The 25,439-nt window shown below is 40.8% G+C and overlaps 1 protein-coding gene across 1 annotated transcript in view; it reads right to left on the bottom strand.

Moving 5' to 3' along the window:
- The window catches only part of LOC145991893 (uncharacterized), a 284,703-nt gene that overhangs the window by 18,611 nt on the left and 240,653 nt on the right, over positions 1-25,439 (bottom strand). The gene's annotated exons all lie outside the window — the stretch shown is intronic.

Here is a 25,439-nt window from a genome sequence, read left to right as displayed (position 1 = left end):
CACACAACACATTGCAGTGAAAGTGTCCCATTTATAATGTCTGTGACCGTACAATGAAATTAGTCACGCTCCTTTCTTTGAGGAGATGTCTGTTTATTGGCACGATTCAACCGCCGAGAATGGATTGTACGAAGTGCGAGAATACATCCATAACACCAAACCCATATTGAAGACCTTGGTTATGAATGTAACATTGTTAAAAAATGCATAGGTACATCGCTTCCTCCTCTGGACGAATGCATTTACGACGGAAACTCCGGCACGTTCCGAGCATCGACGCCTGGTCGTTCCGCCCGGAATTAACGTCCCTCCGGAACAGCATCTGCGACACATGTCACCGCCGACCGCCGTGGATCACGTAATAAGGGATTCTTTCCCCATTACCCTACGGCGGCCGTAAAACACCCTTAATATTCCACGGCGGGAAGGGATGAGACACAGGAGGAACGGGATAATGAGACAGGGGGAAAGATGGAATGAAAGCGATAAGGATAATGAGAGAACAGGAATAATGAGAGAAAGAGAGAAGAAAGAGTTAAGGAAAGAACAGCTGGAGATAAGTAATGAGAAATAGGCAGGAGATAAATATACAAAGGAAGAGAGAAAGTAAGAATGCGAGACGGAAATAAAAAAAGTGGATGTCGAAATAAAATGAGAGAATGAGAATTGAAAGCGAGAAAGGAAAGTGACAGATAAAATGCAAAATTCGAGAGAAAAAGAAGATAACAGAATAAGGAAAGGGTACCACACAGAAAAGGAAAAGATACAGAACTAGAAAGGAAAGAAGTGAAGAGATGAGAGATAACAGGGTAAAGAAAGAGGAAACAAAATGAAATAAATTGTTATGAAAAGAAAATTATTTGATTTTTGTTATTTAGGGTCACTTTTCTGTAACTTTTGCCTAATCGTGAAGATGAGGATGAGTGGCGATATGATGAACTTGATGAAGGGACACTCGCAAACAACAGCCACAATAAGGCAAGTATTCAAGCCCAGGACCTCTGCTGTATTTCGAAAAAGCCCGGGTGTTTTTTTTTTTTTTTTTTTCAGATAAAACCCGGACAAAACTGAGTTTTATTGATTTCTTCAGGTTATGTTTATAAATGTATATATTTTAAAAATTAAATACATTTTTCCCTGATAGTAATATATTGGGACTTTCAATTTGTATTGTTTTAGTTCACTCAATCAAGAACTATTTAATATTATCTGTTAATATAGTTAGGAATTGACAATGAAGGTCTCACACCTTGAAATGATTAAACTAAAAACATACCTAACTCTTGCCGCGGCAGACCATTGAGGGCCCAGGTCTACCTACCAACTGGGCCTCGCCGATGGCGCAGTGTCGCCGCCTTGTAATCAAGGGGTCCCGGATTCGGATCCCACTTTAAGCTGTAGGTCCAGTCCCGATTAGAATTACCGTGCATAAAGTGTACTTAAAACACCAAATCAGTCAATCAATCAAATCTACCTACCAACTACTGGCCACACTCCCACCTGATCCTACTCTGACGTGAGAGATCATCCACAAAGTTACGGGGTGACGTGTGATCAGCACGACGAAACTCCAGTCATCGTCGTAGGTTTTCATGACCAGGTTACGCTGCTCATTCGTAGCTCCCCAATTTAATCATGATGGTGAGTGTTCACCAGTCTCATACGCAGGCCGAAATCTCAGGAGACTGAAACCTGCACACGTCCCATAGCCAGATCTCAAAGCATGACCACACAGCCGCAGTGCAGGGCAAATGATTAAATTATCTAAAATACTACGTTCTGAAAAATTTGACCAATAGTTTGATTCTACTCTTGCTGGATGGCGTAACAGTTAATAGATCTATGATCAGTTCCCAGTGCTGTGCATTTGCAATACTATATTAATACTTGATACCTGTGGTGGTTTAGTCAACCTCCGTGGCGAAGTGGTTAGCACAGCACACTGCAATGCCAGAGGTTCCTGATTCGAATCCTGGTTTGGACGTGGATGTTTGGGTTTGTCCCAATGATAATACAGAGAGAAGAAAGGGGTTCTACTGCTTAGGGGTATTACTTTTATTACAAATGTAAAAAGAACTAGACAGGCTGGCTGACTGCCATGCAGAAGACCCGGGTTCGGATCTTGGGGTGGGTGATTGTTCCGGTCTTGTCCCTGCATAAAGCAGCTCTGGAACTCACCCAGACTCAAATCAATGGGTTGTGAGGGTTAAAGGCAGCAGGAGTTTGGTTGTGATCACATCACCTCCAAAATGGTCTAGATCAAGAATATGTCGGGCCCTACCCCCCCATATCCCCTGAATGCGTCTTCATGGTGCGGTTCTATATGCACGGGGAACTTTACATTTACCTACTACGCAACATACGGTAGCTGCACACACACACTTTTAAATCTGCTTCAATACAATTTGTTCATATCACAGTTGTTTTTAATTATCTTGACTGATTTCATCCAAATGGAATACCGTACCCATCCTCCAAAATATCTGGTTGCTATGAAACTAACAGTTCCCATGGACAAAACATTAGTGTCCCCCATTTGGAACCCAACATACATATGCACTATATTGTTAAAAAAAAATATTTGTCACGTCATAGCTTAAGAAATGCCCTAAAATATTTAGGCCTCTTATGTTAATGTCCAAAAATGTGGTTTAGGCAGATATTTGAAAGTGGCATCAGAATTTGGAGCTACCTCAGAATCCACCATCTTGAAATGCTTTCAATGTAAATGCAAAATAAAATTAGTCCCTGGGTGTGTACCTATTTGCGAGATGAATTTCAACTTAAAAACTCTAAATTTGCTACAGATATCGTGGTCTCAAAATTGGTTACTTTCCCACACCCTTCCTAAACCACACACTATATTACAGACTTTTTATTAAAAACTTCAAGCTCAAGTAATGTCCTAACTTAGCTGAGACTTGGTTTTCTTAATCTAGGAAAATCTAACCTCAAATGTTTGCATAACTTAAAGCTCTCGCAAGGCATGTTCAATTGTCCATCTTTAAACATGGTGACATTTTTCTCAAATTCAATATGACAACAATCCTTTAAGTTATCTTGTAACTCTAAAAATTGCAACTCAAGAGCTTTATATTTATGGCAAAATGTATGTTTGCTATTTTACCACCACTCCTCTCCTAAACTAGCAAATATAATTTTGAAAGTTTTACTGCAAAATTGCAGACCGACGGACTGAGTTTAGTTCCTTGTACTCCGAAATTCATTGTAGACAGTTTTGGGAAAAAGAGAGCATGGTATAGAGCATGAGTGCAACATGAGAAAAATCAGTTTTTCATTCACCATCTTGAAACACATTGTTCAATTTCACTCACATTTATTACCATTGCATTCTGCCAAGTTTTCTAGCTGCAGAAACATGTTATCATGGTCACTAAATAGAGGACTTGTCTTTCTTCACCCATCCACCCCACCCATGCTCCTCCAAAATCGTGCATTATGTTTCGATAATTTTATTGTGAATTTACAGTGCAAGTAATATCACAATGCTCCTGAAACCTTTATGCACAATGCTCGAAATTGTAGTCTGTAAAAAAGGTTTGAGAATGTCAAAAATTGTCAGAATATGAAAGTATATGTATGCATTGTATTTACTTGAGTACCCACACCCCCTATTTTTAAGAAAAAATGAAATTGTGGTAGATTATGAAAGTGCTAGATTTCTTTGGTATAGAGCTCCTAACCACAAATAACATTTATCCTACATGGGCAAGCAACCCATTACGTTCAATCACAATCAATGCACTGAACTGGAGGGAGCACTGTCTCGGTGCAAGGCATTTGAAAGAAAACAGAACATTTGTACACATACCAAATTTTGAGAAATGAAATGCATCATTTGAAATGTGTTTTATTTAATTATACCTCAGTTAACTTTAATCTACTTTCAAGACATTTCAATAAAATGTACTCAATTCTTCTTTGTATTTTTTCATACATGGAAAAATTTATTGTAAAAGTTGATCGTCACAGGTGAAACTATGTGGTTTACCCACATACGGAAGTGACTGATATCTAAAGTGCTACCACATTTCAAAATTATAAGCTTTGTTCGTTCAATATTTTATCTAAATATTTCAGACTCTTAGGTTTTTTTGTTTCTAGGATATATGTTCGGATTATTTCTGTTAAAAGTCTATTTCGAGCATGATTTGAGAAAAAAATCCGAAAAAACCCACCGTGACTTGTACCACATTAATTATTTTGAGTATTATAAGCTTGGCTAAGTCTTTATTTTACAAGTTTTCTCAAACTTGACAATTCTAGAACCTCACAATTATTTAAAGCCATAATTTAAATTTTCTGAAAAAAATCGCGTGGTGAAAACTGGGCTGGGTGCGATACTAACCTCCCTGGCACTGAGGTCTGCAAAAGAGACAAAGAGAATGGCCAAATGCGAGAGAGAAATAAATAAATAGAATAAAAAATAAAACAAAATTAACGAAATTGAAACAAACAGCAAAAATAAAAATATCAGAGATTTATATAAAGGTGTAAATAAATTTAGAAAGTGGTGGCAACCTAAAGTAAACTTGATAAAAGGTAAAGACGGTGGTTTTCTAGCTGACCCAAGCGATATTCTAAATAGATGGAAGAACTACTTTAATGACCTTTTAAATGTCCATGTAGGAGATAAATCAGAAGTAAATGAAGTACACACACCAGAACCTTTAGTTCCAGAACCTAACTTGACTGAAGTTAAAGATGCTATTAAAAGGCTAAAGAATAACAAAGCACCTGGCATTGATTTAATACCAGCTGAGTTAATTAAATATGGTGGAAATTCATTAATATGTCAAATTCATAAATTAATTTGTTTAATATGGAATAAAGAAGAATCCATAATTGTTCCTGTGTTTAAAAAAGGTGATAAAATGAACTGCAATAATTACCGTGGAATTTCTCTACTCTCAACAACATACAAAATATTGTCTAACATTCTTTTAACAAGACTAACCCCATATGCTAATGAAATTATAGGTGATTATCAATGTGGATTTAAACGTAACAGATCAACTACAGATCAAATGTTTCACACCAGACAGACACTTGAAAAAAAGTGGGAATATAATCAAAATGTCCATCAGCTATTCATTGATTTCAAAAAAGCATATGATTCGGTCAAAAGAGGTAAATTATATAATATATTAGTAGAGTTTGGAATACCTAAGAAGCTTGTTAGTATGATAAAAATATGCACCAGTGAAACAGAAAGTAAAATTCGTGTGGGTAATAATATGTCTGACAAATTTACAATTCATGATGGGTTAAAACAAGGAGATGCATTATCTCCATTGCTCTTTAATTTTGCCTTAGAATATGCTGTTAGGAAGGTAAAAGAAACTAAAGAAGGACTAAAATTAAATGGTGTGACTCAGTTGTTAACATATGCAGATGATGTAGACTTACTGGGGGATGATGTGAATACAATTAAGAATAATGCTAAAATATTTTTCAAAACTGCTAAAGAGATAGGTTTGGAAGTTAACAAAGAGAAAACTAAATACATGCTTACATGCCGAAACCAAGTGTTAGGTAATAATCAAAATCTAATTATTGATAACAACTCGTTTGAACCAGTTTCCAAATTCAAATACTTAGGAGTAATATTAACAAATGAAAATTATATTAAAGAGGAAATAAAAAGTAGGCTTAATTCAGGAAATCCATGTTACTTCTCTCTTCATAAACTTTTGTCTTCTCGTTTAATATCTAAGAAACTAAAAGTTAAAATATACAAAACCGTAATTTTGCCTGTAGTATTATATGGGTGTGAAACTTGGTCCCTTACATTGAAAGAGGAACATAAATTGAGAGTACTTGAAAATAGGATCCTTAGGAAAATATTTGGACCTAAAATGGATGAGGAGACAGGTGAGTGGAGGTGGTTACATAATTTAGAACTACATAATTTGTATTCATGTCCAGACATTATTAGAATAATTAAATCAAGAAGACTTAGGTGGGCAGGCCATGTGGCACGAATGGGAGAGGAAAGAGGAGTTTACAGGATTCTTGTTGGGAAACCTGATGGTAAGAGACCAGTAGGAAGGCCAAGACGAAGATGGAGGGACAACGTTGAGATGGACCTAAAGGAAATCGGTAGGGATGGAAAAGAGTATATAGATCTTGCTCAAGATAGGGACAGATGGAAGGCCTTGCTGCTGCAGCCATGAACCTTCGGGTTTAAGAAGGCTAGAGAGTTAGTTTTAGTTAGTTAGTTAAAACATGAAAAGGAAAAAGGAAGGAAATAACAGAACGAGAAAGGACAAGAGAAGGAAGGAGACAACGAGGGTAAGAGAAGATAAAACAGATTGAAATGTAAGATAACGAAAATAGAAAACGAGATTTAATCAGAAAAGACAAGAACAACGAAGCAAAGAATACAAATGAAGCAAGACGGAGATAATGGAAAGGAATGAGGCAAGAACAGCGAGACAGAGAAGACAAAGAAAGGAAGACAAGAGTAACAGAAAGAGAATGAGGGAAGAAGAACGGGAGAGAGAACAAAGAAAGGAAGACAGAGAAACATGAAAAAGAATTTCAGAAGAACAAGGAGACAGAGATTACAAAAGAAAGGAAGCAAAACAGAGAAACATGAAAGAGAATGAGCAGCGACCAAGCATCGGACTCTAAAAACCCAGCAGCCCCCAAGAAGGCTCGCGATCACGCGTAAGAGGGCGTGGTCATTCATTACCACCCAGATAGCGAGTGCGAATACCCGCCAACCTGATTTTTATGGAACGAGATATATTGGACCGAGATAAGAAAGATCTTCCCGCGCTCACCTTTTCTCCCCGGTCTTATCTCGCCCACCAGTTACACGAATTAACCCTTCACCCCGAATTGGCTCTGCGATTCTTCACCCCCTTTGCGATAAGGTCACCGAAATCACGCAACAGGGCTGACCAACCCCAAATGGCCACTGCCTGCGGGTATGATCTAATGCGTAGATAGATCTGGCGATTGGTTCTTGTTTTTTGCAGTGTGGCCAGGTTACATACCGGAATTGGACGGTGATACATCACTGGACCCTTCTACGAATGATATGGGGATTTCTGCAAGGGTGTTTCCGTTGTAATTATTCAGCTTAATCTTGTATTTTCTGTTCGATATCCTTCAAGGTATGCAACGTGAAGGACCCTGAGCAGAAACCAGTTTCCCTACAGAGCACTCTGGAGCTACTTCGAAGCTACCGATTGCGGTGAAACTTTGTATAGAGGCTATGGAAACCAATGGGAAGCGAATTCCGACGAAAAAAAATATAGTTCAGATTTTCACCACCAGGTGGAAATGTGGCGCTTAGAAATAAGTTTCCCCATGTCTGAACCCGTTCGAAGCAACGATTGTGGTGGAAATTGATATAAAGGCTATTGGAGACCACGGGGTAGCGAATACCGCCGAGAAGTGTAAATTTTCAGGACAAGGTGGAAATGTGCCGCTGAAATCTGGCACACAGTGAACAACATCCTGCTGCTGAATCGTTGTGTTACGAGCTAAAGTTCCTGCCCCAGGGCTGGTCCCTGGAGACACAATTGGGGGCGTTAAAACCTTAGTCGTACCGGATTTCACCCTCTGTATTAGAGGGTAGGACCCGTTGACCAGAGATAGAGCAGGTAATTAATGTAACACAAGTTAAATATTTAAGTGACAGTTTATTTAGCAAGCACTCCAATAGATTATTAAGAGGGAGAAGTTAGGGGACACCATAAAGGGCAGATACTTTTATCTCCGGATCGCCTGGACGCTGGCCCGCTGGCTAGCTGAGGCGTCTCGCCTCTGGACAGACCCAGTTTGGGCCCCACGGCTTCTGGGCGGCCCTGTAGACGATTCTCCTCTGTAGGATAGGGTTTCCGGGTATGGCCGGTAACGGTTGATCATGCTGTCTTAAGCTTCCAAAGGGTCATTCACATTGACGACGCGCATATTGAACGCTGCTGTTCTGGCATAAACTTAAAATTAGGTTTTGCACTTCCAGCGCCACATTTCCACCTGGTGTTGAAAGTTCGAACTACTTTTCCCCCTTCGGCCTACAAACTCTATTCTAATATTCGATTTTAGGATTCCCATTTTTAAAATTAAATGTCTAACTTTACTGCACAACAAGGCACACACAGAATGAACAAAAGAAGGGGAACGAAAAAGATAAATAAATCCGATCCCCTGCAGTGTAGACATCCCGTCAAACTGGTGCAGGTAAGGGTTGCATAACCGTTCATTTCCGAATGGTTATGGAAAGTTCGTTGAACTTTTGGAGTAAAAAAACGGAGAGAGGAAAGTCCTTTTGACTTTCTCAACTCTTTTAAACACGCAAAATAATCCTCCCTTCGATACCAGAAACATCTGTTACGGACAGAGGGAGAAAATAAACTCGAATTACATTTCCCAGAAATAGCTGTTGTAGAATCAAGAATTTTAATATAACATGCAGTCATTCTGAGAGGAGGGGGGGAGTGAATTGTTCGAGATCTAATTCCCGTTTCTAGGAAGAACAAACAATTGAAAATCAGAAAATAATTAAAACTTGATTTTTTTGGTGAAAAGTTGTGAATATTGAATGTTAGTATGTACTCAGAAGGGCCTAATAAATACAGGGTGATACAAAAGTACTGTAACTTTGCTGAATTTCGGAAAAAGGGATGAATTTTCTACACACAATTAAACTTTTATAAAACTGCGACACTTAGTGCGTCATGCATTTAAATGGACTAAATACCAATCGATGGTCTAAGTTTGATAAGAAAATACCCCTTCACAGTTTATATTCTCAGTATTTTATTATAAAAGCACATTTCGCAGTTGACGAATTTTGTAAGTGCTAAAAATTTATTTTCAATAATTCTAATGTGTAAATTGAAATGCAATTCTTGCATTAACAATAGAATAAACTGCTGTGTAATTATGTTCTTCAAAATAGTTACTTCTGATCAGTAGCGGCGATTAGGAGGGGGAGGCATGGGGGTCAGTTGCCCCCCCCCCCCCCCCCGCTTTTTGCCACTTTTACCATAGCACTATGCTAAACCTTATCTACCAAGAGAAAGTAAACTGCCCTTGCTCCCCCCAATTGCCGCCACTGCTTCTAATGTTATTCCAGAATTATTGTACTCATTATGAGGTTACCAGTAGCAACATATATAAATAATCAGCTACCTTATTGGTACACGTAAATTGAGTCGCACGGTGAAACTATTTTTATTTAGTTGAAACGCCATATACATTACCAACAATCCCGTTTCATGTAGCCTTTTCTGATAAATATATCGAATGTCAGGGAATTCGGGTTCTCTTATCAGGCTCAGCAATGATAAGATATAAAATCTGTTTTATTCACATGCACCAGCTGCATATATCGGCTTGAAAATCAAACTTTTGCGGCGAATACAAACATTGGAAAAATATATTGATGTTTCATGAAGTATTCTAATGTACCGTTTTTACTACTCTCCTTCCTTCGTCTCCCTAGCTCCGCTAATGTACAGTCACCGGCAAAAAATGGGACACGTAGATACTGAAATAATGCATTGTACGTGTTGCCTAATCCCATGGCAATGACCAAACCTCGATAGCAACTTCTGCCATAGCCGTTGAGTTAGTCAACACACTCAACATATTACAGTGAAGCCAGTCTTTCAGGAACTAGGTGACCAATTTTTATTGTCGGTGACTGTACATATATTTATCTAAGCACATAGTAGAAATACTAATTTATATTATTTCTCCTATGGCGCTGCAGCCCAATATTGAGCCCTGGCCTCCATAATAAAGCTTTCCTCTTCTAATTTCTCATTCCTAACATTCCTTTCATATCTGTCACCACCACCATATACTACCACTATTCAAACGGTTTGCAGCCGTCATGTAATTTTAACACAAAATCTTAGAATTTCGTTTACATTGACACACCTAGCACACCCGATTTGTTCTTTTATTATTCCTCCTCAAACACATTTGAATTCTGTTTCTAACGTACTGTATTAGTTCTTAATAACTTTCCACAATTTACAATGCCTTATCTTATTTTTGTGCCGAACCTTCCACTTCTTAGTTTCAGGTAGTTTGTGCTGCCATCTATACTTAATAAATTAAGCTCGCTCCTATTACCAAGCTTCGTGGCTCGTTTGACAAACCTGACATCCGGGACAAGAGTAGTGTCACGTCTTTGTCTCGTCTCAATTTACATGTGCCTATCTCAAAGGTTGATTGATTTGGTGTTTTAAGTCCACTTTGTGCACAGTATGGCTAATCGGGACTGGACGTACAGTTTAAAGTGGGATCCGAACCACTTGTGCCTCCACCGGGTATCGAACCCGGGACCTCTTGATTACAAGGCGACGACGCTACCACGCCATCGGGGTGATTTAATTTAATTTTTGCTACTTAGCGTCGCTTTTATGCCGACTTTCGGCTAATCGCGACGATGAGGATGGGTGTTGATATGAAATTGATCAAGGGGCACTCACCAAGAACAGTCATGGCCTATCTATTGCTAATGAGCAGGGGCAGAACAAAAAAACGAATTCAGGCTTCAGCACTTCTTCGTCAGGAGTCATTTTTTTGTGGCAAATATGGTCTAAGATAGTCATTAATCCAACTAAGATAAAGCTACACGTTTTGAAATATGATCTTAAACCATTTAACTTGTTCTGAGGAATTACGTAAGTTACATTCAACATATTCTTTCATGCATTGCAAAAGCAGTCCAAAATCCTCAGAACAGGTATATCTCTCTAAAAGCATTGCATAAGATAAGATCACTATTACTTTCATGTCATGTTGGGTGCCGTTTCAGGCAGTGTAAACCTACGCTTCAGCACCTAAAAGGTTATGTAAGATTAATTCATTTTATTTAGTTAGGTGAGCCACTTGCTTAATGAATATTGCCATTTTCACAATTGAAGGATTTGATGCAGTAACATTTTCGGAGGAAAAAAAATAATATATCAAGCACCTGCCTTTAAAATGCATATCCATGAAATATATACTTAAATGTAATAGCATGCTAAAGTATAGAAGGTCTCCATTTTTTTTGAAAAAAAAAGCAATTTCCAAAAAATTGAAAAATGATGTATTTCAAAATTGTGGTCTAAATATGGGCTACTAGTGGCAATATCACAAAAGCAATTAAAATTTAAAAAACAGTCATTTATTGCTAAAACATTATAAAATTCATATTTATGAATAATCTGTTGTTTTGGAAATCATGCGGAATGGGAAAAATCGAAATTAAGAAAAACATCCAAATATTTGTTGAAAATGTGATCTCAGCATTAGACCTCATCTCATAGCCCATATTTAGACCATCACGCTAGTTTTCTCCTTCAATTTATTTTCGCTCTCTGTGGTACATATTTCACAAACAAATCATGGCATTATAAAAGCCCACAATTGTTTCATATACCGCTAATATCATAACTTATACAAAGGAGATGAGAATTCAGAAAACGCTGAGTTAAAACATACCTGCAAAAACTTTTCGGAGGTCGCAATTCTATAACAGCATCCAAGGCAGAAACTAACCACCACTTTCTCTTGCGAATTCGCGCCGCAACCTTTGTCCTTGACAGATAACCAGTTCCCATAGCCTCCGCCAGGCTGCAGCACCCGAGAGCGCTGATAACTCCAAAACCCATATTTAAACCTTCGCCCATATTTAGACCTTCTCCTCTACAAATCCGTTCCCAGGTAATGAGGAATGAATTTAATTATTTTATTTTACTTCGCTGTTTCTTCCACTTTTGGTTAATCGCGAAGATAAGGATGATTGGTGATAAGACTAAATTGATGACAGGACACAAGTTCTAAAGAGAATCATACTGCCTGTAAAACCTGACACCAAAGTGTCGGTAGTCAGCAAAATGCAGTCCCAGGTGCAATCAGGAATGAAATGGAACGTGGTCGAATTTAGTAATGGGAAGCCTTGGGTAGGAAATTTAGAACGAAGTCAATCTTGGGGTTACCTCTTTCTCCCACTATAGTAATTTGAGGTAATAGTATTGGATCTGGATGGGATCATATTACACTATATTAGTATGCGTCTGGAGACCACCTCAAATGGCTGGATCCGAACCCACAGCATTGCAGAAGTAGAACCTCGGCTCGGCAATAGAGATTTATCAGCGAATAGAGTTGGGATAACCTCTTAACCGCACGGACCACCACAATTTAACAGGAGACAATTATCTTGGATGGAGTCGCGCTTCAATTGAACCGTTCAGCTATCGAGGAGGGGACAAGGGGGGGGGGGGGCACCTTGAAACAATAGCGGACCTGAAGAGAGAGAGAGAGAGAGAGAGAGAGAGAGAGAGAGAGAACACACCCACAAATTCTTAACATTAAGTGGGTAATTATCCGGTGCGAGCGCCACTATCGATTTTCACAAGCTCCTGCCCTCCGGGGGGAAAGGGAGGGCCGTAGATTGGCCCCCCACAAGCCCCCCCTTCCCAACCGTCCGCCGCAACGGACAAATAAAGTTGGGATTGCCAACCCAGGATCTAATGGAAACCCCGATGGTGGATAGGACGGAACGGTATACGAAATAAAAGGGAGAAAAAGTGTAGAGAAGAAGTAAGATAGAACTGAGGGAGGGAAGTAATTGTTGCGAAGGAAGAATAACAATTAGAGGAGCTACACGAGAGGGCAATTATTGGCAGAACACGCTTAAGAACCGACGTAATTCACTGTTGAATTTCCCTGAACGATGCAGTCCTTTTCTCTTTCCTTCCTTCAGAGACATCTATTGTGCGGAAAGAGAACTAAAGTCAATTTAAGCGGGAAATTTAAACGCAGAAGTCTTTACACTGCAAGTTGGCTTGCTTCTTTAATAAAAACTGACTTCCTTAGGGGATGCTTGTTCTTGAATGTCTATGCAGAGCCATTTCTGCATCTTATAATGTTAAACAATAGGTTTTAAGAGAGTCTGGAGTCGGAAAGGGGGAAGTTTAAGTAAAATAAACTCTAAATGGAAGTACAAAGTATACATAAAGGCTACTTAGGACAGTACATGCATAGCAAGCAGAGAACTTGGCCTCGGTAATCCAACCAGGAACAGTAGAACATAATAACTTGATGTGACTTTCCAAGTCACCTTATGAAACAACTTTCGGCGGTGTCAATTATATCATCAAAGACCAATAGACAGATGATAAACATTTTAGTTCACACAATTTCATCTTTATGGTATTAGTAGTTTCTTAGATAGCGATACATCACGTGATTTTATTTCGCTCTAGAGCAGTGGGTCTCAACTGTTTTCAGTCGGGGACCCACCTCGAAGGATATTACCCTTCATGGGACCCATGAACATGGGCGCCGGCAGAATTACTTGTAGGAGTGTGTACCCAGTTTATAATCATATTTTTTTGCTAACATCGAGTGCTTTAAGAAGCCCTCTTTTACACTTCCTTAAACAAATTACACATACTTCTTCCTAGAAAAGTCAAGATTAATTTACTCTAGTATAACATCTAACTAAACACACATGCTGTAATTGAAAACATTTTTTTTTACTTGCTCAACTAATGTGACGGTTGGGGCTGGCTTTTTCGCATAAGCTGGGGTTCAATGGTGGTTAACTTGTAGTAAATCTGAGTGCGCGTCAAGCCTATTTCTGTACTTGCCTTTCACTAGAATCAGAGATAAAAATCCCTTTTCACACAAATATGAGGTGAACAGAATGAGCAACTTTAATACCTCATCCGAAAGTTGAGGATACCCACCTCTTAAAGATATCCAAAAATTTGTTGAAATCTGAATCTCAAAATTTAGTTTTAATGCCAGAATCAGCTGAGATCACACGGTTGTTCTCTTAGTTTCTAAGACACAGTAAGTACATTTTCGAACCCGACTTCGCGACCCAGCAAACGCCGCCTCGGGACCCAGCTGTGGGTCACGCCCCATAGGTTGATAAACTATGCAGAGCGTAGGAAAAACATTCTGATGGAGATAACGTATCACAGATTAAGCCAGTGTTCAGTAGATCTACTACATTTCCTACTTGACCTTCCAATTGGTGCAGTGGTTACGTCGTCGCCTTGTAATCAAGGGGACCTGGTGGAGGTTCAGTGGTTCACATCCCATTTTTTACTTCAGGTTCAGTTCCTAGTAGCCTATCTGAACTTTGAAATTACAAAGATAAAGCTGTCTTAAGATATTAAGCGGCCTACTAAAGTAGTTACGAATCGTCCCAGACGAGAGACGAGAAGATGGTTATTAATAATTCCATGGTAACTTATAAAGAAGCAAAAGAGAATGAAAAAGTTGAAACTCAGCAGGAAGAAGTGGAGGGAGGGAGAGGACAAAAAATCCTTGATTCCCTAAATTGAAAAAAAAAACCATAAGAAAAAGTAGTAGTTGAGAAAACTTTTGAGCTAATTGTCCGGGAAGCGTTTACGCTGAAAGGGGATTGATTCTAATTTGATAAATTACCCATCAACAGAAGCTAGGCCCGCTGGCTGGAACTTTATTTCAACTCTCGTTTTAATGGGAGATCCATTAAGAATGGCATCAAGAGATAATGGGTTCTGGATGTGTCCGTGGCGAAAAAGGAGATAACTTAAAGAAGAAAGAAGATGGCCGGGGGAGTACTAATTGTTGTTTTTGAGTTAAGCCGCTAAAAAGGAAATAAAATATTCCTTGAAGTAAAGAACTTATTAATAATGTAACAAGCTGAAGTTGCTTTCATGTTGAGTACGCTCCTTCAGTAGAACGAGATAGCGATGGGTCAATTGTCCCCTTCAACTGTGCCAGCAGGAGGTAGAGAGTGGTCAGACTTAAAGTTCCATCGATAACTCGTAAACTACAAGAGATACAAAGATGAAACTTTGCAGATCGAAAGATCTAATAAATATGAGCTTAACGCCATAAAAACCATCACGATCTATCAGTTTGGCTATCCGTAAAGGCCAACAGTAAAAATCACGTGACGCAGCAATATCTCTGAAACTACTAATCCAGGAATGTTAAAACTTGGCGAACTGATAGGTGCATCAAGGTGCTGGGGTAAGAGTTTTGTCGTTGGTCTGTCTGTCAGGGTAAGATCCAAAGAATGGGAACTATGTGCTCTACCATTTCACTTACCTAATACACAATTTATTAAGTGCTACGGTAAACGTGTTTCACAATCGGAAAGGGGGGAGGGGTGAGAAACAGATTTTCTCCATGTTGACCGTGCTCCAAATATCTTCAAATCTCGGTCCACACTATATTCTCCCAAGATTAAGAAACGAAACGCACGGCAATGTTACAGCATCACTTGCACTGCAACCAGATAAAAGTAATTATATATACGTAGTTGGGTGGTTTAGAAGGAGACGTGGGGGAAAGTCGATAATGTTATGACGACGACAACTGTCGTAAACTCAGAGTTTGTGAGCTCACATTTTCAAAGTAGCTAAATATCTTCGAGGACTAGTATTGCTTTTGGGCTTAATCGTCCAACAAGTTTTAACGTGGTAGACGAGTGTTGCACACTTTCCAAATATTTACAACACTAATCGTCTTGAGGTGCTGATTTAGATTTGGGTCTGATCAAAATTGATGGACACGTATTAACATGGTGAACTTGTAAGCTACACTGTAAAAAGACTAGTTTATAGTAACACCGAGTGTAATTATTCATTTTTGGTGTCACAGAACACCTTTTTGATGTTTATTCCAAATTGGAGTTGTCCAGCAAGCAACACCGAGTATAGAGGCCTTTAATACTTGATTACAATGATTAAATCAAGAAGACTTAGGCAGTCAGGCCATCTAGAACGAATGGGAGAGGAAAGAAGAGTTTGCAGGATTCTTGTTGGGAAACCTGATGGTAAGAGACCAGTAGAAAGGACAAGACGATCTTGCCTAGGAACAGAGTGAAGGCCTGTGTTGCTGCAACCATAAACCTTTGGGTTTAAGAAGGCTAGAGAGTTAGTTAGTTGTTCCTTTGTTACACCAATTTTGGTAGTAGCTCTTTGATGGAGTGTACCATAAACTCTGAAAAACAAATTTGGTTAATGTCAGAAAGAGATATTTTATGATTATATCCTTCATAGTATTTCCTGGGAGATGGAGAGAGACAAAAAGAAAGAGAGAGACGGAGAAAAATGGGACAAACACACACAAAGAGAAGAGGGGGATAAAGATTAATGGGTTATATTTTACTTTGCTCTTCTACCACTTTTTTGTAATTGCGAAGATGAGGATGAGTGGTGATAAAAAGAAATTGATGAAGATGTAACCACAAACACACATGGACAGAACACAGCACGAGCCCTAAAAAGGATCATACTGGCCGAGAGTCCAGACGCCAGAATGTCGTTAGTCAGCACGGATGCAGTCCAGTGTGTTCTACGTGGAAGAGAAGTTGACTTTTGGGTACTTACGGGAAACTACCCCTTATACTCCAAGGGGACAGAGGAAGAAGAGAGAGAGAGAGAGAGAGAGAGCTCAATAATTACCATTCAGAAACATGGAAATTTGAAGTGAGGAAAGCTTAAATTCTTCACAAAAGAGTTCCACTTCACAACACTCCTGGAAAATCGAGGCCAAGAAAGGAAGGAAGGAGGGGTGGGGTCGAGATTCAGCTTTGAATACGAAATGGAAACCAGAGCCACCTACTAGTCGGGCGGAGAAATACGAGCGAAAAACGTCCACCCTTCGACAATGCCCGCCTGATTGTGAGGGAGGTCGACGGCAATTTGTAACAATCCCGCCAACAATTACACACTTTTCCCTTACATTAGGCAGCTTTCAAGGAATTGGAAAGAGTTTTTTTTATTCAGCTTTGCTTTTCTGCAAGCGAGGGATTTTTGACATATTTTTAACCCTCCTTTCGAACAGTTTTTTCCGAAAAAAAGGAACCCTTTCAGATCGAATTTCCGATTGAGAAGTCTTCTTCGCTAGCTGAATATTTATCAGACCTTGGCTTCGTTTGTATCTCGTTCTCCACTAATCAGTCCTATTAGAGTGGTAAGCCTTATATACTTTGAAGCTCACGTATAGAGTCATGAGAGATAATAATGAAACCTTTAACTTTTGTGATGCTAATCTGGTTTATACTTTGGCCTCATTTGTACTTGAGTAGCTAATTTATCCCTCTTAATTTTCATTTATAAGGGATTTACTTTGTTTATTCACACCAGAAAGTTTATTCTTCAGGTTTGACTGCAGCGGTGCCATCTCTCGGTAAAATATGGTACCACTGCTGTAAACAAAGCGCTGGAGAGTTGTAGAAGCGAAAACATTGTTTCAAACAGCAGTAAAACCACGCGCCCCTCTCTGAACACAGCGTCAGCTTTAAAACCGCTTTTGAATCAATAGTCAGAAGACAAGTTCTGGGGAGTTCCAGGAATCGACGATGGGAACAGAGGAAAAAAAGGAGGGAGAAATAATAAAACGGCAAAAAATGTTCAGTTCCGGAAATTATTATTCCTCCTGAGTCCCTCTCCGTTGTCGGCCATCGATAAGTGAATAATGAGAACGCGCTTCGTCGTGCCGAAACAATGGGGCCCTCCTGCACGCTGGCTTACGTTCCACTGTTATTCCTTTTGTCGCTGTCCAATGCGATGGAAGCTCTCGCCTGGATGGTAGGGTGGTCCGCTTGGGTCTGCCAGGCCCCGTGGGTAATGTTTTTATTTCGGTAGATAAATAGGCAACGGCGTGGTGATTGTTCCTTACTGGAATGTGACTTTTCAATATAGTAACAGGTCCGTTGCAAGGGCAGAAATGTGTCGATTTAAAAAAATCTTATTCACTTAAAATTGCCATGACTCTAGAGTAACCACCATCGTTGACACTTGTCATGCCAGGAAACAAGGTTTTTTACACCCTCGTCAAAGAAACCTGCAACCTGGTTGAAATCAGCGCATGCGCAATGAAGAACAGTGTCACTGCAGTTCTTGTTGCGTCCTTTGTGGCGAATATGAAATGGATAACAATAGATGGAACTCAAACGTAAACAACTCTCACTTCCTAGTTGTTCGTAAAATTACCAATCAACTAGAGTTGGAGCTACTGTGAAAATGAAAATATTAGTCAGTATTAATATATTGTGTTCTGCTTGGAAAAAGGGCCACTCCTCGACACAGATGGCATCAGTGAAAATATAACACCCTTAGATACACGGGAGAGGTCTGCATAGAAGTATCTTGATTTTTAGAAGTATGGAATCTTCCTAAATGCAAAGTAACAACCTGAAAAGACCTCTGTCCAAGTGGCAGCGTTCCCTAACTAACTCCGTCTTTCTAGTATCCACACCACGATCTCACTACCAGCCCTTCCTCCAAGTGTCCACATCCTCCGACTCGCAAGTCTAAGTAAACAAACTCGCTCCCAGTTCAGCAAGTGTCCTCATCCGCAACTTACTCCAAGTCCACCAAGTGAATCCAAGTCCACCAACCGACTTCCAGTCCTCTTAAGTGTCAACATCCACCAACTAACTAAGTCCACCCAATGCATTGTACGAAATACACCAAGTAACTTGTCGACCAAATGTCATGGGAAGGAGGTCGGAGAGGATTTACTGCAAGCCCACGTGGAAGAAGTAGTTCTGTACGACTAGTGCTGGTATAGCCAAGAAGCCCAGGAGGATCCCAATTGAGCAGGCCAACAACGAAGCAACCAATGTCAACCCCTCAGCCGGATACCCTTTCAGGACGAGCAGAATTGAAATTTCCAAAAGCAGGAACAAGGCAATATCATGAACCACCCTAGGGAAGGCGAAAACCCTGCTGCATAAAGGAGATCCACAATAAAGAAATATGATGATGGAATGCAAGTGGAGGAAAACTAATACAATCGAAGAAGAATGGAAGTGAAATATGACTCCGAGAGGAGACTCAAAGAGTAGAGGGTTGGTACAAAAGATACCACGTGTGCACTTTGCATAAAGTAACCTAATTTACCTCCATGCTGTTACTCCAGCCAGACATTGCTTCTGGAGGGCCCCTGTCCATTCGTTCCTCGATTCAGAAAACCACGGCTGGGAAACCGAACCAGCTGCCACGCCCCAGCCTCCAAATCACCTTCCTATCATCCCCCAGGGTGTCGGCGTGTTTTGGCCCCTTTTGAAGATTTAGTTACACCCTCTTTTCTTTCGGGGGAGGAGTCATTATTTTATCCTTCCCTTGGAACCACTCAGCCGGGACCGCTCGCGACTCCATACCAATTTTCATCTTCCGGATAACCTGCTCGGAGATGAAACCAGGAGGCGATGCCACCGTGGGGGCATTAGCGCCCGCCCCCCTCCGGCGCATCCACCTTCTATCAAGTCACCCGCGACAGGGACCATCCTTCATGCCCAGTGGGGGACGTAAAATTGAGCGATCTTTATATAGCACGGTGGAGACCGTCGTTGAAGGAATGGTCCCAGATGAGATCGCATCCGATGGAGGGGGTTAATCTGGAATAGCCACGTTACAGTTTTTCTCGTTCGCGCTTCTCGCTTCCCCCTAAAACTACATGGAACGCAGTCATCGGTCTTCTTTTCGGGGCAAAGACTCGTAAAACAGCAAAAGCCTTTGGGACATATTACGGCACGAATCTCTACGATATGCTAACTACAGTGACGAAAATGGAAGTACTCTAGCACATTGGCTAACGAGGCTGTGGTGACTGATACGAAAAGTCGTGTGAAGTGTTTCCCTTCTATAGTTTCTTTGCATTGGTATTCCTCCTCTCCGTTGTATTACTCGTTTGTGCTTTTCATATTCATTTTCTCTCCTTGTTATATTCTCTTTGTGTGCCCTTCTTTTGTCTTTTGCTTCCCAGTATAGATTAATATCCCCTTATTATTGCAACCTTAGTTTCTCCTTTGTTCGTTTTTCTTGTGTTTTACTTCCCCTCCTTTCTTAATTTTCTTTGTTTTTTTGTTTCCACTTGTGATTAATCTCGCCTACTTTGTTTCCACTTACTTTACTGCCTCCTCTTTACTAGTTTCTCCATTGCATCTTACTTTTCAGTTTGTTAGCTTTCCCCTTGTGTTTTCCTTCTCCTGGTTGGTTCATTTGTTCTACTTCCTTTACCTTTTCGTTTCTCCTTTGCGTCTTACTTCCTTCTCTATTGTTGCTGCTTTTGTTTTACTCCCCCTGCTTCGTTAGTTTCTACTTGTTTTACTATCCCTTGTTTCTTAATCATCCCCTTGTAGTATTTTAATGTCATACTGACGACGAGTATGTATTATGAAAAAGGTGAGAAGCAAGCACGATGATTCTAACCTAACACCGCCGGAGTTTTATCGCACTCCGCTAATCACTGCTTCGTTTAGGCTAGCATGAAAAGCAAGTTGTCGGAGTATAAGCCATTTCTTGCCCCCCTTTGTGTATTTGCTCCGTAATTTCTGCATTGTTGCTTCTGATGAAAGAAAGAAAACGAAGTACATAAATACCTTTGTCAGGATATTTCATGTTTGTTTATAATTTTCGTCCTTCGAATGCCACAAAGCAGGGTTATCACGGGAACAAAAAGGGTAATTGAAAAATTTGAAAGAAGCTTTTAAAGAGGATTGAGAATCGTGGACTTTTTGGGTCCTTTTATAAAAGTACAGGCATGGGGTCGCGGTTACGACAATGGTCCTTAATACAAGTGTCCTGGTTTCGTATCCGCTGTGGACAGTTTGAAGTTATTTTCTATCTTTGCCTTGTTCGGCACTGGAAATGAGAAGCCAAAAGTTGACACGGTCGTGCCAGGTTCAACCATAGGATATTAATAGCCATTAGAATATATTTATTTCAATGCAAATTGAGAATGAGCAACATAAGACTGTATATTGGTATACGCGTGATACCTCACAGGGCACGGGAAAACATTAAGATTTTCAGTAAATAGAAACAAAAACACAGAACTTACGTTTTAACATATGCATTCAGAATCTATTTATCTTGATTCTGCAATTTAAAAAGAACCAAAGTTGTACATCATAACGAAACTCGCAAAAAAATCACAGTAACAGCACAATTTTTCTCTCATGCACCTCCATTAATCTCGTAACTTCTAGCAACAAGATTAATATCTGTCAGGCGGGATGGTGTACTTCAACAGTGTGTTCATACGTCCGGGGAGGACATGTAAAAGTCTGTAAAATTAATTTTTAAGCTACTAACTTACAATAGGTGCATATTAAGGAGCTTTGGAATACATTTGTACATTTCCTTACTTCAAAAGTATTAACAGTCGTGCACTAATGGAGGAAGGTTTTTATTGCAAGTCATTTATGATGGCATTTTAAAAATAATTCTTGTGACGTAATCACCTAAGGAACTACACTCTGTCCCACGAGTCTGCGGAGCAAGCAAAACGAAAGCAAGTCCTCTGCGCGAGTAGAGGGCTTGACCAATGAACGTTTGAGAGGACAAACGTAGAGGAAAACGCAGCTGCAGCTACAAGCAGTGCGTTGTGTGTGTGTGTGTGTGTGTGTGTGTGTGAGTGAGTGAGTGAGTGGTTTTGGTTTTAAGTATATGAACAGAAAGACTAATCAGGACTGGACCTACAGTTTAAGTGGGATCCGAACAACTATGTGCCTCCACCGGATATCGAACCCGGGACCTCTGATGTGTAATGCACTTCCTTAGTAGTACAACATTGTGCAACGCAGTATTTGTACAGCATGCTGCTTTTATCAATCTTAATCCACACAAACTAGAAATACAACTCCCAAACAAAGTCCGTTCCCCTCCTGTCCAATATCTTCGCGATTTGCCAACAGTGGCAGAAGAGCGATAAAATAGATCAAATCAATGAATCAAAAACCATCTCTCCAACACACACACTTACGGTTGTGAGGCTGACACAGAGTCGCGATAAACGACCTACCAACGATGACGTAGCGTGCAGACAAAATCATTGAACAGGCCTTATTATGCAAGAAGGCTCTGGCAAAGCATAGCACATCCGTTACGAAACTGCAGGGAACGGTAACAACGCAGACGGCATCTCGATGATTCCGAGATTTCACATGCACCTGCCAACACTGACAGGCGTTGGAAAATGAAGAGGGAGACGATGTAACATCTCGCCAGATGAAGTCGACTTGCTGTCAGCGACATCTGACGGATTTGCAGCGACACATTCAGATCCCTTCATATATATTTCTGTTTTTTTCCTGCCACATTCTCGCCAGAATATCCAGTCACCGGAGTTTCTTCTACTCCCCCCCTCCGATCCCCCTACCCTCACCGTCTTCATCATTTTGCCATTTGTCATTCTTTGTTCTTCTCATCCTTTTTAATTCCCCCAGGATTTCATCGATTTATGCTTGATGACGATCCTCATAAGTCACCCTATCTCTTCTTTCTTTTACGCCATTTCCCCCACACCTTTCTTCTTCTTCTTCCAAACGCACCGTTCCTCAATGGTAATTTCACTGTTTCTTTTTCTTCTTCTTCCTCCTTTCTTTTGGCATTGTTGACTCTCCTTTTGATGGAAGAGACCCAAATTAATCAGTCGCATCTTTTACTCCTTCCTCCTGCTTCTTTTTTGCCTTGTTCTCCTTCCTTTTCTTCTTCCGGTAGCAAGGTGTCATTTCTGAAAACAAAAGTTAAAATGGACGCTCCTCTTAGGTCCTTCGAGGTTATTTCCGTAGTATCTCTTGACTGTTCTGCATCAGAGCTTGTGGGCGAGTCATAATTCCCAAAGTATCCAATCAGCAAGAGAGCCGCTGACGTCATCTCAACGCAGCACCTATAGCTGACCCCCTCGCTCCCGCTCTAGGCTGTAGGTAGGCTCGCTAACAAGGTAGAGTACGGTATGACTTCCGTAACATCTCTGGCTGTTGTGCATTTGCAGCTTGGGTGGGAGTCACAATCCCAGAACACACCAGAACGTGCGATACGATGACGTCATCTGAACTAGGGATAGCCATAATATGCGGATATCCTGATTTCAAATTATCCTATATCCGGACAGAAAATTATCCGATATCCGGATAAAATGTTATCCGGATTTGGCTATCCCTAAAACCCAAGACACCAAACAACCAAAATTCACATAATTTCGCGTGTGCTTCTACCTACCTTCCCGTTTCGCGTTTGGACTCGTCCAAATTTTCCTTTACGCCGCAACACTGGGGCCATACCCTTTCCCTGGAAATGAATATCTTCCTATTATAATTTCATTTGAATCGCACCAATCTGCATGGCTATATTTACACGCAAGACTGGTTCAGATCTTGCGAGGACGTGTTAACTTCGAATTGAAGGTGTGATTTTTGAGAAGTCGGCCCTGCTTGGACGGGAAAAAAATATCCTGCGGTTGTCCGCGTATGCGAGAGATTACGACAAAATTAAAATGTATTTACTATGCGACTTGGTGATATTTACCACGGCTCAAGTTGTGATTTGTGCTGTTCATATTTACATTCTGGTAATTTCCTACCCCCTGCCAACACTGAGACAACCAAAACCGTCAACGCCACAAGATCTTCGCAACTTATCCTCCCGGCTCCCTCCCTCTTTCACACACCTAATTTTCGTTTCATTTCCTAACCCCTCGCAGCATCCCCACCCGCTGGACCAAAGATCTGAGAAGAGGGAAGGAAATATCTTTCCCCGTTGACGTCCCAGTGTTGGCTGATCCCCCTTTAAAGTTGTCCCAGAAGAAGAAAAAACTCCCCCTAACCGCTTCCCCCGGCGCTGCTGACGGCTCCCATTCAAGTGGACCATCTCCCGATTATCTCTGAAATCTCGCAGACAATTCGGTTCTCGCCTTGTCCCCGCGATTCATGCTACTTTTAAGATGGAGACGTTGGATAAAAGAGATCAGTGTTGCCAACGTAGAGTGCACGGTAACCCGTGCAACACTGATCCATCGTTATGGTTCGGATAAAATTCTATTATGATTAGGAACGGGCCGATGCCAATGGGATCGGTATCGGAAAGTATCGGTTGAATTTTCTTTACCGATACCGGCCGATACTTTTCCCGCATTTTGGTCATTCTCGAGGTCCGCAAAGATGGCGCTTTACACTTTCGCGGAGTGTAATTATCCTGGAAGTTATGCAAAATTTAAAGGATCCAATGATTTTGTACCAATATTGTGTGAAAAGCTGGATTTTGTTATTGCTAAACAAATTTAAAATACTGCAAGGCGACCAAAAATCTTTGAACTTCATCAAATAACACACACACATTGTCAACCACCGTGGCTGAGTGGTTAGAACAGCGCGTTACGATGTCAGGGTTTCCGCGCTCGAAACCCGACCTGGTCATGTATGTTCTTTGTGAGTGTACTTTCGTCAATCTCATCATCATCGTCGCGATTAGATAAAGTTGCAAGAAAGCTACGCTAAATAACAAAAATCTTCATAACGTGCACCCAACACGTGTGTTCCCATTTGCGATGAAATGGTTCCTGTTGTTCCCATTCCTCCTTCCTCTCGTCACAAGCTAACTAACTAAACTAACTCTCTAGCCTTCTTAAACCCAAAAGGTTCATGGCTGCAGCAACACAGGCCTTCCATCTTTCCCTATCTTGAGCAAGTTCTATATACTCTTTTCCATCCCTACCGATTTCCCTTAGGTCCATCTCAACGTTGTTCCTCCATCTTCGTCTTGCCTACCCGAAAATTAAAACCGGTCATGGGAGGCCACTGGAACTTGTGGCTGGTCCGATGCCCACGCCGGTCGTTCATAATGAGTTTCATACTAAACCTACGGCCATGAAAATAGGCGGTTTGGCAGACTTGCGCTGGTGGGGGAAAAAGTCACTGGTTCCCGCGCACTGTGTGGCAACGTCAACCGGGCTGCGTTGCCTAGTTCGAGCGCCATACCGACCTCTCTCTCTCTCTCGGAGGGAACATTTGTGTCATCCCTGACCTTTCGAGCAAAATATTGTCAGTTTGTATCACGTGGATTACAAGAACCAACTCTACAATGAGATCTTTAATTCTCTTAAACCTCCGAGCACACGGTGTTGTGCTCCGACGTGGCAACAGCGCGAACTTCTGCCACCCGCCTAATTTCATGGCAGTGCGTTTATAATCGGCTCATAAGTTGTTGGGTCTAGGAATGAAGAAGAATTGCACGGTCAGTTTCTTACAAGTAACGCTCAATCAGCAGACAAACCCCCTCCTTTCCCAACACAGACAAAGAAAGAAAATAATTCCGAACGTGCCTCGACAACTTCCGAAAATTTTCCTCAAACATCCCCCAAGCCTCAGCGGACCAAAAAAGGAAGTTTGGACTTCAATTTACTGCGAGAGAAACAAAATCGGACAAAAGTTATTAAAAAAAAGAGACAGGGAAAGGGGGGGGGGGGACGTAACTTCAGGAAGCTGGCTTTCAACTGCACTCCGGGGACCCTCGAAACACGATTTTCACTTGTTTCGAACAATGTCTTCTTGCAACCGCTGATTAACTCTTCGCGCTAAGGGTTCTGGGAAACTTTACCAATATTCTTCTCGAGTTCTGCTCCGTTGAGAAGAGGCCCGCGCAGGGAGCGAACCCTTG

The sequence above is a fragment of the Lepisma saccharinum genome, chromosome 8 (assembly GCF_977018435.1).
Source record: "Lepisma saccharinum chromosome 8, izLepSacc3.1, whole genome shotgun sequence".
Lineage (NCBI taxonomy): Eukaryota > Metazoa > Arthropoda > Insecta > Zygentoma > Lepismatidae > Lepisma > Lepisma saccharinum.
The sequence above is the reverse complement of the archived record's forward strand: the minus strand, read 5'-3'. Positions and strand labels throughout refer to the sequence as shown.